Here is a 17646-nt window from a genome sequence, read left to right on the forward strand (position 1 = left end):
GGATCGGAGTGAATCAATGGGTCTTTATATATGTTTTCCTTATCATTGCGATATGCGATCTTGCGATCGCTTTATCGCAATAACAAAGAACTTTATAATTATTTTAAAAGACCTACTTTATTTTTATTCAAAAAGGTTTGTTTTCTAATATATCATCTTCCTTAAACCTTTTTATGAGGGTTTTTCTAATGATGGGTTAATACCAATTTATTCACACGTCTATGTTTAAAAGGGACCCATTTCATATTATGATTTTTTAAGTAAAAATTTTATGAAATGGGGGGTTGTTGTATAGCACAACACTGCCCAAGAAAGTCTGGTCCTTTGCACCCCTTGACAACACTATATTTATTATAATTTATCTCTATGATTTTAGATCCCCAACATGTGATCTTCGGTCCTGTAGAAGCCCTCTGAGTCTTCTTTCCAATGCCATAGGTCTGACCTGATTTGGACTCTTCAAGGCAAACTTATGCTCAATCTATCACAATGACCTAATTATGGACTAGTTCAGTGTAGCAAACTTGTACGATGTGCCATGTGTCACTATTTCCTCCTTCGGCTATGAAATTGATATACAAAAAACTACAGTCCATGCACTACCCACCACGTTTTACAGAATTCCAATCCTCTTCTCAGAGAGAGAGTTATGACGATTTTCCAAAGGTCACTTCTTTGAGATGAAATTAGGCAGCCTGGAAAAACCCTAATTTCCAAAGATCATATCTCCAACATTATAGTGAACCAAGCTCTAAAATTTGGTCACAACGTTCATCAAGATTTCGAATCAAATGGGTTTTAATTTCAGAACCTAATACTTCGCAGAAATGAAGTTATAGCGAAAATGCCATGATTGCTACATTTGGAGGATATATGAGATTTATTTTTATAGAGTTGAGAGGGGCTTCTATAGAGAATGTTGGAGGGATTTTAGGAGTTTAAAAATGATTAATTATTGACTATTCAATGATCAAAACTAATCATGATTACCATGCCACAACCCCATAGGGTTTTATCCCACTAATTGGGGTTACTAACTTCAAACATGAATATTTCTCAATGAAGAATTACTTGGCGTGCCATATATCAAAGAAAACATCTTGACGAGTAGAATCTATCTAGAGAATCCTTGACTCAAAATAGAGTAAGTTTTCAAGTCAAAATTCCCTTGCAAGATCAGGGTATCCCCTAATGATTCTTGGGTTGACATTAATGACAACCTCAGATCATCAATAGATCAACAAAATCTAACCTACCATCTCCCATGTAGCTTCATCAGGCCCAAAGTGATTCCATTGCACTTTAACCTGCTTGATTTCTTAGTTTTGGAGCATGACGATCTTTCTCTGTAACATACATTGTGGTTCTAGCAGAATTCTCCTTCTAGATCCACCTGCAATACATGCCATTCAATCACATGATCAACATATTTAACATACTTCTTAAGTAATGACACATGGAAAACATCATGGAATTTCATTGTCATAGGCAGTGCAAGTCAATAGGCTACTAACCCAAACCGTTCAATTTTGAAAGGCTCACAAAATCAGGGTGCCAACTTGGCACATGATCCAATCTGCAATGAGCTCTTCTTCGGTTTGATGCGCAAGTACACCTGTTCCCCAACCTAGAACTCCTTAAACAACTTATTTTGATCTGCATAACTCTTCTACTTATCCTATGCTACTTTCAAATTCTTCTTGATTACTTGCATTTCTCGCTCCATGTCTGCCAACATGTCTGGTCCAATCAACACCCTGTGAACTCAATCACTCCAACTGATGGGAGTATTACAACTCCACCCATACTATGCCTAGAATAGACTCATCCTTAATGACTCCTGTTACCCATTTTTGTAAGTGAACTCTACTAATGGAAGGTACTCTTCCCACTTCCATTGTTGATGCATCACATACATCCTCAACATGTACTCCAATATCCTATTGACCCTCTCTGTCTTTCCATCTATCTGTTGATGATAAGTTGTACTGAAGGCCAAATCTATGCCCAAACCTGCAAATAACTCCAAAAACTTGGAAGTGAACTTCGCATCCCTGTCTAACACAATCTTCTTCGGAACTCCATGCAATCTGACCACGTCCCTGATGAAGACTTGTGCTACATCACTCGCTGATAATGTAGACTTCACTGGAATGAAGTGTGCTACCATTGTTAACTTGTCCACCACTACCATGATGGAATCATGTTGTCTCAATGTCCTTGGAAAACCTGTGATAAAGTCCATGGAAATGATCTCCCATTTCCACTCTGGAATCATAATTGGCTATAGCAGTCCACCTGGATGCTTACACTCTACCTTCACCTGCTGATAATCCAAGAACCTAGCCACAAACTCTGCTATGTCTCTCTTCAAATTCGACCAATAATAAAATATCTTCACTGATGTCAATGTCTTATGATATCCTAGGTGACCTAAATACAGTTTCGCATGAAACTCCCTCAAGGTCACCTTCTTTAGTTCACTGCGAGAAGTTCCTGATGAACCTCATGTAATAACATGCTAACCCCATGAAATATCTCACCTCATCCACATTTCTGGGAACTGTCCACTCCATGATAGCCCTTACCTTTTCTAGGTCCACTACTATGCCATCCTTGGAAACCATATGTCCCAAGCAATGTAACTTAGTCTGAAAGAAACTACACTTGCTTAGCCTAGTATGCAATTGATTCTATCTCAACAATATAAACACTTCTGTTAAATGCTCAACATGCTCTTCTTCATTTTTATAATATACTAATATATCATCAATGAACACAATAAAAAAATTGTCCAAATACAGACACAACACACTATTCATCAAGAACATAAAGGTACCTAGAGAATTAGTTATACCAAATGGAACTGCAAAAAACTCATAATTCCCATACCTGGTCCAGAAATTTGTCTTGTATATGTCCTCTTCTTTAACATGTACCTAATTATATCTGGATCTCAGATCAATCTTCGAGAACACTGTTTCTCCCTTTAACTAATTGAACAAGTCATCAATCCTCGGTAACGGTTACCTTTTCTTGATGGTCACTTTGTTCAACTACTTGAAATCAATGCACAACCTGAGAGTAACATCCTTCTTCTTCACAAACAATACCAATGCGCCCCATGGTGATACACTTGGCCTAATGTATCCCTTGTCCAACATTTTCCTCAACTACAACTTCAACTCTACCAACTCTGGAGTGCTCATCCTATAGGGTGTCTTAGATGCTGGTGCTGCCCTTGGTACCAACTCAATAGAAAAGTCTACTTCCCTGTGAGGTGGCAACTCTGAAATATCTACAGGAAATACATCCTGAAATAGTTGTAGAATTGGGTACCTTCTTAAAACATCTGCATCCTCAACTTCCTTACCTTTGTCACTAGAAATGTGCACTACAAATAACACACAACCTCTCCCATGACTACGCTTGGCTTGCATAGCTGTCACCATTCTAACCGATGTTGCTTTCTTCTTACCCCATAAGACTCTTTGTTCTCCATTGTCATCAAATCACTCAATAGATTTGTCATAACAATCCACCTTGGTTCTATGAAGGTACAACCAATCCATCCCCAAAACATATTGTATGATCTAAACGGTAATACATTCAAATGTGTTGAGGTAGGAATACCATTCAAATCAAATGCACAATCTCTTACCCAATGATAAACTCGCTTCTTTGTACCTGTAGCCAACTACACTAGCCAAGAATCTGCATGCACTTCTTTATTCAAACCACACTTTTCCACCAGGTTAGGATTAACATAACTATAATTAGATCCAGGGTCAATCAAAATAGAAACAAATTGATCAAAAAGCTTACCATACATATCAATGATAGATGCATGATGGTTTGTCTGTGTATTATCCAGTGCTTCATAAATCCTAGGATACTCTGGCCAACATATCCCACTATTTGTGACTCCTAAACACTGTAGATATTTGGTCTACCACCCTGATGTTGTGGAAATGTCCTCTGTGATGATCTTTTCCAAAAGTCCAACACTCTATAGGCTTCCAAACCACATCCTTGTTCTACTCCTTAGATCAAAGTCCCTCTCCTCTGTTAGATGCATTGAACTTCTTAGATGGCACTGCATTCTCTTTATTACCTATACCCTAAGGTATTGCTCTCTTCTTGTCCCATTTTCCTTTTTTCTTTGCATTACCTTTCCAGTTCGGCTCATAGCAATGCTTTAGCTTTTCGATGGCCTCCTCCAATGATCTAGGCTCATCGAACTCAATCCCATCTTTGAATGCAATCAGTAATCCACTAATGAATCTTTGAATCTTGGCCTTATCCTCCTTGAGGTAAGGCACATACCTCAGTAGCTCTAAGAACCTGCTAGTGTACTCCTCATCTGTCATCAATCCCATCTTTAGCTCATAGAATTATTTTTCACTGTCATCAAAGTATCTCTCCGATAGGTACTTCTTCTTGAATAGTCTCTCGAACTCATTCCAAGTCAAGTCCTCCTCATGAATACCTTTGACATTCTTCACATCTTCCCACCAAATATCTGCTTTACCTTTGAGACTGAATGTAGCTATTCTAGCCTTCATGTTCTCTGAATAATCATGCAACATGAAGAACTTCCTCATACCAAGAAACCATGCCTCTGCATCTTGTGATTTCTTCATCTCTCCATCAAATGTAGGTGGCTTTGCTTCCTTAAACTTCTCCGATAAATATCCCATGTCACTCCTCCTGTAAGGATGATAACGATGCTGATCATAATGCCTGTCATAACTAGAACTAGAATAGTACCTCTCCTATCTGGAGTGTCCAAGAACCTGCCATATCTGATCATGACATATCTATCTGACCTGTACTCACCATGAGACCTACTACCATATGCCCCATTAGTTATGTCCTCCTACTGATGGTTGATCCAAAGTGGTCCCTGTCATTGCAATTCTGACAAACACTAAAGTATGACTTCATTTACCTCTGCTTGTTTCTCTTGTGCCTATATGATTCTATCATTGTCTACCTTACAACTCCTTATTTCTACCTTTAAGCTTCTCAGTGTGTCTGCCAAATCAGAAAAGTACCGAACACCATGGTGCTCATATGATCCATATGGAGAGTCTCGAGAGCTATAGTCTACCATCTTTCTAGCCATATTTGTTATTATTCCTACAAGTTATATGATGTCAGCTAAACCAAATCATAATAAACCAATGCACCTTAGTATAATTTAGGGAGAATACCTCGTCTACAGGATCAAAAAATTAGCATAATACATGTATAACATAATCATGACAGCATATAGAAACATAACACATAGGCATATAACCATATAACCATCATTCTAGATAGAGTCCATACATCAATGCATGACCATATCAACTACACATACCATGACCTCATGCATGACAACAACCACCACATCACTGTACACTTGACCACATGTAAGCACTGACACACATAGTAATGCATAACCAATCATACACTCATGATGACACACTTCACAACAAAAACATCCTCTTTCACATGGCGACATCACTACAACCATGATGGGACCATGAAAATAGAATAAACACATGGTATTAAAAAACAAGAAACACATATGCAAGCAACATGAATGCATGACTAATACACAACCCATCCAGTCTGAGGGGTGAACCATGCTCTGATACCACTTTGTAACACCCTCCTCACACATATACCTAAGTAACCATCCAAACAGGATTAACATGTGACAAGAAGTTACTATGATATGATTCGACTCCCTATGTGTCAGTTACGGAAGTGGAATTGATAGAAACACACCATACAAACCTTCCACATCAGCAACAAAACTCCCAGGATCCATCCCAACCACTCAGGTAACCAATCCCTAGGTCCCACTAAGTTTTTAGACCATTAAACCCTTGTACACTCCCTTGACATGGACAAGCATGCATCCAGGAGGCTCCATACACTCCCACAACATCGGTATGTATGCATCTAGGGATTTTTCTCCTTAAACATGCGCCTACGACTCCAGGATTTGTACTACGTTTTCAGGCCCAAAGCCCAGGTCACTGCCCAAAACTCAATGAAACTTTAATAACGAAAATATAACAACAGACTAAGGATACAAATGCAATTACTTGAACAAGGACTTGACTGGAACCCTACTAGCCATGACAAGCATTTTGTCAAACATATCACAATTATGTAATCTACAGGTTTAAACAACATATCTGAGCATAGGGGTCTCATACTCATCTGAGAATTGCTAAGAAGCATTGATGTCTCAACACATTAGCTATAATTTCATCCATTAGGCCATAGATACATTTTTCATTCATTTACAAGTAAAAACATGATGAGATCCATACATAGCCACTGTCATAATACATGTTCATAACCAAAATAATAGCAACATAAATACCAAGGAAACAACAACCATCTAATCCACATATAAACCAGTATAATACTCATGAATTAAAAAGGATAAATAACCTCATATTAATGATGCAAAGGCCAACCAGGTTCGAGACTTCCATGAACCACTCGACCGTAGACATGGTTGAACCAAATCTCTCTTCAGCCAGTCACCCCCGTGCCATATTCCAAGCATGAATATTGGATATCATAAAACACATCAATCAAAACCATCCAAGGCTTCCAGAGGCCAAACCACCTCAACTCATAAAACAATGATTCCACAGTACGGTCAGACATCACAAAAATATCACCCGATTGGTCTCTACCCAAGCCTTCTAGGGCTCCAGAGCTTTTGTTCCAAACAAGGCTTCCAAGATTAGTAACTCAACCCACAACTTCCTCTGCGCTTCCAGAGTGTTTTTCCAACTAGGGGTTCTAGGAATAGTAACTCAACCAACCAAGGGCTTCTAGAGCATTTTTCCAACTAAGGATTCCAGGACTAGTAACTCAACCCAAGCTGTTAGAGGGCTTCCAGAGTGTTTGTCTGATTAGGGCATCTAACTAGTAACTCAACCCAAGCTAAAAGAAACATGAGAACCAACCAGAAAAAAACAAAGAAATGAACCAAAATACCATGGTTGTCCAAGAAATGGCAAGGCTGGGAAATTCAACGATCAATCTAGGCAATCCTCCATGTCAATGACAGATCATGACCAATAAACCACATTCTTATGCCATGCATGCCAAAACTAGTGAGGAAAACATACATGAAACTCGGTACCTGCAAGAATAACTCATTGTAGGTACTGATCCTTATGTCCTCTTGTGCTTTCCTGCTCTTCCTTTGCCTTCTTGGTCCAAAACTCCAAGTATTCCACACTCCTCCAAGAGTGCTCCACAAAAACTATGTGTCTAAGAGTATGAGAGAGAGAGAATAGAGAGAGAGCTCCAAAAATGAACTGACAAAAGTCTCTGTACTGATCCTCAAAATCCTTTTTATTAATGAGGCCTCTATTTTCTTCATTTTCCATAATTTTCCTTCATTTTCCTCCTCACATGAAACCTATGACCTTTCACCTCCCTTTTCTCCTAATTTCCAATATTTTAATAAATAAATGTGCCAAAATGCCATTTTTCCTTTCCAAAGCCTTTTCCATTTCCTTTTCCAATTTCCTTAGCCATTAATAAACCACCAGTGATCCCCATCACTATGATTTTGCCCAATATTAAACTTGGAATACGTGTCCCATCAACTTCGGTTATTATTTTTCCTTTATTAACTTTTATTATATGGAATTTTCACCAAGGTTGTGACAAGGAACCTCAACCATCTTTACATGTTACTTCAGGTCCTTCTCCTTCTCTTCCTTTGTCTCAGACAAAACCTTCAATTATATATTTTGGGCCTAACGGTGAACCTCTTCCATACTGACTTGTGAGTATTGAAGAGATCCCGCAAGAAGAGCCTCATCTGTCTACTCTTGTCCATTGGAGTGGACTTCATTTTTGTTAGACCGATCCTCTTCCTCCTCTTCAGAGTTTGAAACACACTCCTTTACTTGATTCTTTGGACTTACTCACAAATTTCTCATGAAAATATTCATTGGAATTGTTAACCATGACTGGATCTGATTCGATCTCCCAACCCGTGTCCACCACTATGGTTGAGACATCAAATGTTGCTTCCTCATCCATGTTTGCAATGTCACTAGAGGCACTTCTGTATGGTGGCCTGTCCATCCCACGTGGCTATCAATATTTATCTGGTACCTTCTCTGGTGCAGCCTCTAGTCCTTGGACCTCTCCCATGTCATCCATTTCAGGAATTCCATCTGGCACTTCCCTTATGAATGCTACACAACCTTCTCCTACTTTGCCTACACCTACAATTGAATAGAAGGTTGGCCCTTATGTTAGTGGGCAAGTTTACCTTCAACAACCTAACTCTCCTTATGTTGGGTGCCCTCCATCTGGATCATAGTTTCCTCCATCATCCCCTCCTCTTATGGCAGGGGGAACCTTTTTTTTGCATACCTCAAGTTGGTTATAATCCTACTTATCCTGGAATGGCTGCCAATGTTTGGAAATCTACTTTTCCCATAACCTGGTTCATTTTGGGACCGATTTTTGAATCCTCAACCTGTGTTATCTTCATCTAAAATTCCTACCCATCCATCTATACCTCAACAAGTTCAAATACATGTAAGTCAACCTTCACAGGATGTCATTGCATCTCAACCTATTCTGTCGGTATCTAGTACCCCTTAGGTTCTACTTACCCAGACTTTACAAGGTACCTTACTGTCTCAACCACTTGGGCAAGGTACTCCTCAAATTCCCATAGGATAGAATGTGTATAGTATGGCACAATCCAATCAATCCCACCTTATGTTGGGATGATGCAAAATCCTACAGGGCAATAGTATAGACCTTATAAAGGTATTCCTCAAGTACCTTTTCAAGGTCAACATATACAAAAAAACCATTCCAACCTTTGCAAGGTTATCCTAGTGCTGGTCAACAAGGTTACACGTATACTGGTTATCATAATCCTCCTTATTCTGGTGCCCAGTGCCTCTTTATCAAAACCCTCCTTATCTGGGACCACGAGTACCTGTTTCTCAGGCTATTCCTTCTTATCGAGGCTATCCTCCACTAGATTTTAACCAAAAATTACCCTTTGTGGAAACTCTCGAATTTCCATATTTGACTTGGCTTACCAACAATCCCATCGCTCATTCACCTTGGTGGCCGATAATTCCCACCAAATTGCCATCTGATATCCCAAAATTCAATGGGAATCCTAGAGAATACCCATCGACCCATGTCATTATGTATCATCTATGGTGTTCATCGAACTCCCTTAATGATGATTCCATACGATTACGTCTTTTCCAATGTACTCTTATAGGTACCATAACTAAATGGTACATCGAGTTACCTAGAGCTTCGTTTCATGATTTTAGTTCCTTGGCTACTACCTTCCTTACGCATTTCCAATTACCCATCTGATATGAAATTGGAACATAAATTCTGAGCAACTTCAAACAAACTAAATCCACTCACATTTCAAATCACATTCATGAGTGGTGGTGTTTTCATCGTTGGTTAAGACCTATGTTCTGGATCAATTGCTAGAGGAGGAGTTCTCGATCAATGATTTTCTTATTAGATCAAAATAGTCATTTTGGATATTTATGTTCACTTCCCAATTGTGCTAAAGTGAATTAGTTATTGAAATATTCCACTTCTTCCACTATGTTGACCGACCCGTTTCCAAATCAAGAGACCCATATGGTTGCTCAAGACCCATCTTCCTCTAACACAGTTTTAATTCTATCCTCCACGAAGCATAAATATGATGTTATGTGGGCTACTCAGAACAAGGACTATGGTAATTTGAATATCTCGAATGGTCAGGCTACTGATCAACCTACCATTTCGACATCACCTCCATCTGATCCTCCTCTACTCATGATTCCTATGGAGTTGACTATTAAGCCTCCAAAGGGTGTTGTTCATAAATCTGATTTCAAACCTCAAGGGCTGCTCAAAATTTTAATGTAGTTGAAGACTTGGCTCAGTCTCCATTGGCCATGTCGACCCTCGAGGTGTTGCAAAAATACCCTTCCCAAAAAAAGGATTTGTTTTCAGGTGTCGGATGTGTGGATCCATCAGATTTAGCCTAGCCTTTTTTAGTCATGAAAACTATACTCCTCGCCTTCCAACCCAATTGGATTTTATCATTCAGGTCATCATCCATGGTAAGAACATTCATTGCTCTATTGTGGATGAGGAAGCCTTGACTTGCATTATGTCTATGTCTTACTATAAATCTATTGGTTCACCTCAAATGAGTCAGTCACCTACCACATTGAAGGCTTTTGACGGGAGAACATATAAGCGTTGTGGTATTTTGAATTCCTTACAAGTAGAATTAGGGGGAAAGACTGTATCCATAGAAGTGGAAGTTATTGACGAACCTCTTAATTATAATATTCTATTGGGTCGTACATGGGTTTATTCCATGAATGCAATCATTTCTACTTATTTTCGTATGATCACCTTTCCTCATAAGGGCGGGATTGTGGCCATTGACAAACTCACCTTTTTCACCTCTGATTCTCATGTTACTAGAAGTGTCCTACTTGTAGGGGAAACTCTACATTCCTATCAACATGTCGAGGTTGGATTGTTGAAGGATTCCTCACTCATGGGAACCTTTTCACTTCCTCCTCCTCCTCTTCCTGACAACTCATCTTTGGTTGCTTATATCAATATGATATCATTTTCTACTTTCCAGGTTGATCCATGGATCATACCAAATGAAACTAGCATCCACAGTTTTGGTGACTGAATGTCGCTTAGCCCTATTGAACCAGATTATGAAGTTATCTATTTGGCTTGTGCAGTTCATACCTTTTCTTCAATCAATTGGGTTGATCCATCATTGGATTATGGAATGTCTTCTGATCCATTCTCTCACCTATTTTCTACCAATGAGAGCGTCATGGAGTTCATGATGCTAGATGATGTGTCATGGGACAAACATCACCATCGTTCCTCCTTACCAAATTCCATTGAGGATAATCTCAGTAATGTGTATCTACCCAATTTTGTCGAATATTTTACGAGTTTTGTTTCTATCCACGAACTCAATTCCAAGAAGAATCTCTCAAATATCGAAGAGATGATACCGCTTGATATCTCTATTAAACCAGGGATTGTCGAAAATATACACATTGGTGCATCTTGCTCTCCATCTGAGATCGAGACTTATAAAGCCCTTTTTCAGGAGTTTCGTGATGTCTTTTCCTGGACTTATGAACAAATGCCAGGTATCAACCCAAATAACATAGTGCACATTATTAAAATGTATCCTAATGCTAAACCATTCTGGCAACGCCTTCATCTGGTCCATCCAAAGAAGGATACCAAGATAAAGAGTGAAGTTGAAAAACTACTTCGTGTTGGTTTCATTTACCCCATCCCTCTCACCGATTGGGTATCAAATATTGTCCCTATCATGAAGAAATAGGGGAAAATCCATGTATGCATCGATTATCAGGATGTGAATCACGCTTGTCCAAAGGACAATTACCCGACCCCGTTCATCGACCATATTGTTGATGACTACGCTGGTTGTGAAATCTATTTTTTCATGGATGGTTTCTCCATATATAATCAAATCAACACTCCCAATGGATCAACCTAAGACTGAATTTATTTGTCCCTGGGGTACATTTTCTTACCAAAAACCCCCATTTGGTCTGAACAATGTTGGAGCCATGTTTTAATGGGCCATGGATTACAGTTTTCATGATATTAAACATATCGTGCAACCCTATTTGGAGAATCTCCCTGCTCATTCCAAGTATCAGACTAATCCACTGATGCATATTAGGGCCATTTTCCTAAGGTGTAGACACTATAATATTCGATTGAATCCACATAAGTGTGTGTTCTACATTAGCTTTGGTTGGCTTCTCATTTTTGTTATTTCAAAACATGGAATTTGTATCAATCCTATGAAAGTACAGGAAATCATCAAATTTCCTGCACCTTCTTCACTTGTTCAGTTATAACAACTTAAAGGGAAATTTAACTTCCTGTGACGTTTCCTCCCAAATTATGCTGAGTTGACCAAAGGATTTACTCACCTGCTTCAAAAATGGGTTCCCTTCCATTGGGATAACGTAGCTAAGAAAGTGTTTGATTCCCTGAAAGATGTTCTGATTCAGATATCTATATTATATCCCCTTGATTACATATGTGACTATTTCTTGTACCTTGTTGTTGCCATTTCTACTATAATATTGGTCCAAGAATATGATGTAGGGATAGAAAAACCCATTTATTATCTAAGTCAGAATCTCTATGGTACTGAGATCAGGTATTCAAACTGAGAAAATTTGGCTTTGGTGGTCGTTCAAGCTGTTTAAAGGTTCCGATTACATTTTCCTCCAGAAAACTACGATAGTTTCAGATTGCAACCCTATGGCATACATTTTTTCATGCCAATTCCTATGGGGAAAATACTCTAAATGGATCATTATCCTACAAGAGTTTGACCTGAAATTCATCAAATCCAAGTTGAAGAAATCCTTCGATTTCGTTGAGCTTATATGCGACCTTCCTTCCCCTGATTTTGAATAGACATCTGAAGATTATATCTCTGACAAGTTGTTGTTTCTGATTTCGTCATATGACCTGTGCTATGGAGACATTCTGATTTATCTCTAGATCCAGACTTTCCGGTTTGATACCTCTCGCTCTGAGCAATGACGTATTTTATACCAAGCCAAGAATTACATCATCATTCATGAAACTCTTTATAGACACGGTATTGATACGATCTTACGAAGGTTCCTCATGCATGAGGAGGCCGATAAAGTCCCGAATGAATGCCACTTGATGGCATGTGGTGGTCATGTATCTGGCTATGCTACTAAACAAAAGGTCTTACACACTGGTTACTTTTGGCCTACCATTTTTCGAGATTGTATTCTTGTTATCCAAAAGTGTCATGCATTCCAAATTTATGATCGTAAGACCCATGATCCTCCCGCTCCAATGAATCTCGTTATCACCGTTAGACCATTTGCAAAATGGGGTATCGACTTCATGACATGTAACCCTCACTTGGGTAGGGGGAATGGTTATATCATTTTCGTAGTAGATTATTTTACTAAGTAGGTCGAGGCGATGCCTACATTTAAAAACACTAGCGAAATAGATGTATACTTCCTTTTCAATCATGTCATCGCATGGTTTGGTGTACCACAAGCCATAGTTATGGATCACGGAAAACATTTCCAGAATCATATGATGACCGAAATAGGTTCTAAGTTGGGACTTTCCCATGAAATTTCCACTCCCTACTATCCTCAGGCTAATGGAAAAGTTGAGGTTATCAATAAAGTTCTTAAAAATATGCTTCAATGTATGGTAGAGGTCCATAAATCAGACTGGAATCTGCTCCTTTATGCTGCCTTGTGGGCATACCAAACCTTAGTAAGGACTGCTACTAGGTTTACACCCTTTCAGTTGGTTTATGGTCTGGAAGCAATCCTTCCTATTGAATGTGAGATTCCATCAGTGAAACTAGTTGTTGAACTTTTTCTTGCCACTTTTATAAAGGAGGAACATCTTTTACATCTGACCCGATTAGATGAGACACAACATGATTTTGCTATAGATAATGAAGATCATAAAATATATATGAAGACGCAATATGACAAAAGTTCCAAGCCTCGTGTCTTCTCAGAAGGAGACCTTGTTCTTATATATGACCAAGAATTTGATAAGTTAGGCTCAGGAAAGTTCCAACCTATGTGGTCAGGCCCATATATTGTCAAGCGAGTCCTTGCAAAAGGTTCCTATGAGTTGGTTGATTTCGATGGGATTCCACTGGCGCAACCTAGGAATGGGTTGTACCTTAAAAAATACTATGCTTGATATCATGCGTAGTAACACTTTGTACATATTATTTATAGGTGTGTTGAGTGTGTTTGCAGTGTGTCTCTTTAAATTTTTCTAAGGTTTTTATTGATTCCTTTTATGTTTTGTTTCCAGATGTCAGCATCCCTTGAACTGTATTTTGGTTATGCTGATGGTGCTAGTAGTAGTACTCAAAATCTATCCTCTATAGCATGGGCTATCTTTTCTCCAAGTGGCGAGTTAGTGAGTCTGCAAGGGATTTGTATTGGTCACTATACCAAAAATATCGTTGAGTATAGAGTAATGGTCGAGCTACTGTCTGATGTTATTTCACATGGTATTCGTCATTTAGTCATCATACTTGACTCACAACTCATGGTACTACAACTTGCTAATATTTATTTAGTTAGAAGTCATACCATCTTGTGTATGTTTTTAAGGGTTCGCCTTCTAGAAAGACATTTCGATTTCATACAATATGAACACATTTCTAGAAATATGAATACATTGACATATGCACTTGCTAAACATGTTTTAGATAGACATTTTCAAAGAACGTAAATAAATTTCAACACACATCGCATCATTGAAACTGCAATAGAAACATGGAAACACTGAAGTTTGGGTTTACAAAAACTTGTGCGTGAGACACATATGGCCACACGACCCATATACAAAACTACATGCAAATATCTAAGTAGACTAATCAAAGTGCTCATGATAATAAGAAACTGCACGAGCTATCTTGCAAAGTATTCGACCAATACGACTAGGAACTCTAATGGTGTGTTGCAAATTCACATCGGAACCTAGTCGATCGCGGTCTCATATATCCCGTGAGTCAACCCCTTCATAGGGAAAATTTTAATGATGGAAAAATATCTTGAAGTTTAGGAACATTGGCGAATCTCACTAGTCCCTAATATACAAACTATAAAATGTTGATTGATGTATTTGTAAAATTATTCAAATTTATAATGATTATATATAATGTTGGCAATTTTTAAGGTAAAATAATTTTATATTGTAAAATTTTGGTGAATCATTTTCATAAAAAATGGAAATTGGGGAATCATTTTTTTGGAAAAAGCATGGAAAATTAGCCCACCTACGAATATTAGACTCTAAAATTTTCCACGGCCCTTTGTGTGACGCTCCACCTCAGTTAGGATCTCGACTACATTTAGATCTCGTAGTGCATCCCGTCTTACTATAGCAACCTGTGTTCGTTCTACTGCTACTTGTGGTTTTTCTCCTACACGACAGAGATATGAAGCACCTATTGGTCGAACATGCCCAATATTTGCATGAAAAATCAATAGTTTAAGTATCAGAAACATCAAAAAACACAAAAAAATTGTAAAACTTTAAAAAATTCAAATGGTCAAAATATCTTACCTATAACATCCCAATTCTCTCCCTCGGGAAGCATGAGCTCAGGGTCATCAAGAAAATCCATCCTTGCATACAGATAATCATTGACCATAATGAATTGTCTGCGCAACCACCCAAAGAAGGTTGGTGAGAAGTTGATCGCAGACTGACCTGCATGTAGGGACATATGATCGATCCACCTCCTCATCCGTGGTACCCTCAAATCAATGGGCTCAAGCATAATCTATTGAGGCTGAAGTAATGGAATACATTCCAGGGAAAAAGAGACTAAGATGGAATTGTATCCAATTTTTTTCAAATTTGCCTCTCTTGCTTTGGTAAGTTGTTCTTTCATGTTTACCAATACCCCCTCACTCCAGTTGAAGACAGTTGGCTCTAAGCACTTCACACCATACTACATGTATGATCTATTAGCCACATGTAGTGTTGAGCTACCCACCAATCTGGAAATAATGAACAAGATTGTTCTTAGGGGAAAATTGGTTACATCTTTTATACTGATCTTTCTATCTCTAGTTCGTTTAGATCAAGGTCTGCAGTAAGTAATGATATAGCCTTTCACTGTTTCTGCACACCTTCTCCCACCTAGGAGAGAGATGAGGGCACCTCTCCTAGATAAACCTGTTAGAAATTATATGTCATCTACTGTAATCTCGAGAGGATGTTCTCCAAACCAAAATTCCTATGCTTTCACATCCCATACATGAACAAGATATTCTAGTAGCTCCATATGTTGCCTCATACCAGGAAGCAAGAATAATTTTAACAATCCACAATCCTTTAGTGACTGTATGGTAGTAGGATCATTAGCTGCATTTAAATCTTGTTCTTCATACATGAACAAGATATTCTAGTAACTCCATATGTTGCCTCATACCAGGAACCCAGAATAATTTTAACAATCCACAATCCTTTAGTGCTTGGATGGTAACATGATCATTAGCTGCATTTAAATCTTGTTCTTCATGTTCTCTTTCTCTCCAAATGAAAGCCATTTTATGCTAATGAAGACCTGAAACATTAAAGGGAGACTCATTAGGACCCTTTCCATTCAACAAAAAACATAAAATTTGAAGGGAAACTGGATTTTTTTTTGGATTTGTGCCGAAAGAACCCTCGATGAAGGATACAGAGCATTACACCCCTATCTGTAGTGTATACTTACTTAGGTGCAATGCAGTTTTCGACTCCCTAGGCCTGAATTGGTCCTAGGGAGAATTTTTAGAACCCCAAGGCCCTAAAAAATACCTAAAAATTGCATGAAATCATAAAATGAAACCATGAATTGAAAGAGAAAGGTCTTATATCCTACCTGGAAGTGATGACACCTGAAACGATACACCAGATTGAGTGCAATCAACTAAAAAATATCGAGGGCAAGCACTACTCAGAACTCTCACTATTGAAGGTAAATGTCAAACGCTAAATATTGATAGTCATTTTGGATATTTATGGTTGTTCCTTCCATTATTTTATTTGCATTTAATGTTTTGACTTAGTAACAACCTATTTTTACCATGAAACATGTATTTTTAATCCTTTTGTGATGTTTTAAGCAGGTTGACAACTATTTGATAGATTTTTCCATGTTTTGAACAAATCATTTTGACCAAGGAGTATACTTTTATCACTTTTTCAGACTCTGTAAGCTTACGAAAAAGGAACCCCCTAGAGTTCTCTTTTAGCTCTTTTCAGACTCCCAAAATATGAAAAGATTTTTGAGCACTTGTCTTTTTGAACTCGTAAAAGTAAATGAAAATACATCTACTTAGTGTAATTTTAACCCTTTTCCAGACTGAGATAGAGTAACTACGAAAAAGGAATACCTTATTCGAACCTGGCTAAGAGGTTCTCTTGGGTATTATTTTCTACCTTTTTGGACCTAAGGGTATATCTATGAAAAGGAACATCGTGAGTTTTCTTTTCTACTTATTTTTCAAACTCTCTAAACATGAAAAATATGTCGAGTTTTACCTTTGTTGGACTCATTAAAACATCAAACAATGATGGACTCGTCATTTATGACGGGACCAAACCACTCCTTCTTTGGGTTCGTTAAATATTCTCAGAGGGATTCATCTGAAGGATGGACTTACAGATCAAGCATATGTTATCCTCCTTAAGCTTGTTAAAAAATAAAGAGGTATTGACCAATATGGTTGGGAAAATTGGGAAAATAGGGTACTCCATTTTTCTAATGGTAGTGAGTCACTCTTGAACACAAAACTCTTCCACTTAATCTCTATGGTTGTTGGGTTGTAAATCTACTTGTCTTTTGGTTTATTATACTATTTCAAAGCCTTTGCTTTTGGTTTTGGGTCAATGTTTCCAACTCCATTTAGTGTTGTCGTTGTGTTCAAGAGAAGTCATTCAGCTAATATCTGCTACAATACTCTTAAGTCTTCATTCCATGTCTGCCTTTCCTAATAC

This window comes from Pinus tabuliformis, chromosome 1_1, assembly GCF_031772625.1.
Source record: "Pinus tabuliformis cultivar Carrire ecotype Pingquan chromosome 1_1, CPIR1, whole genome shotgun sequence".
NCBI classification, from domain to species: domain Eukaryota; kingdom Viridiplantae; phylum Streptophyta; class Pinopsida; order Pinales; family Pinaceae; genus Pinus; species Pinus tabuliformis.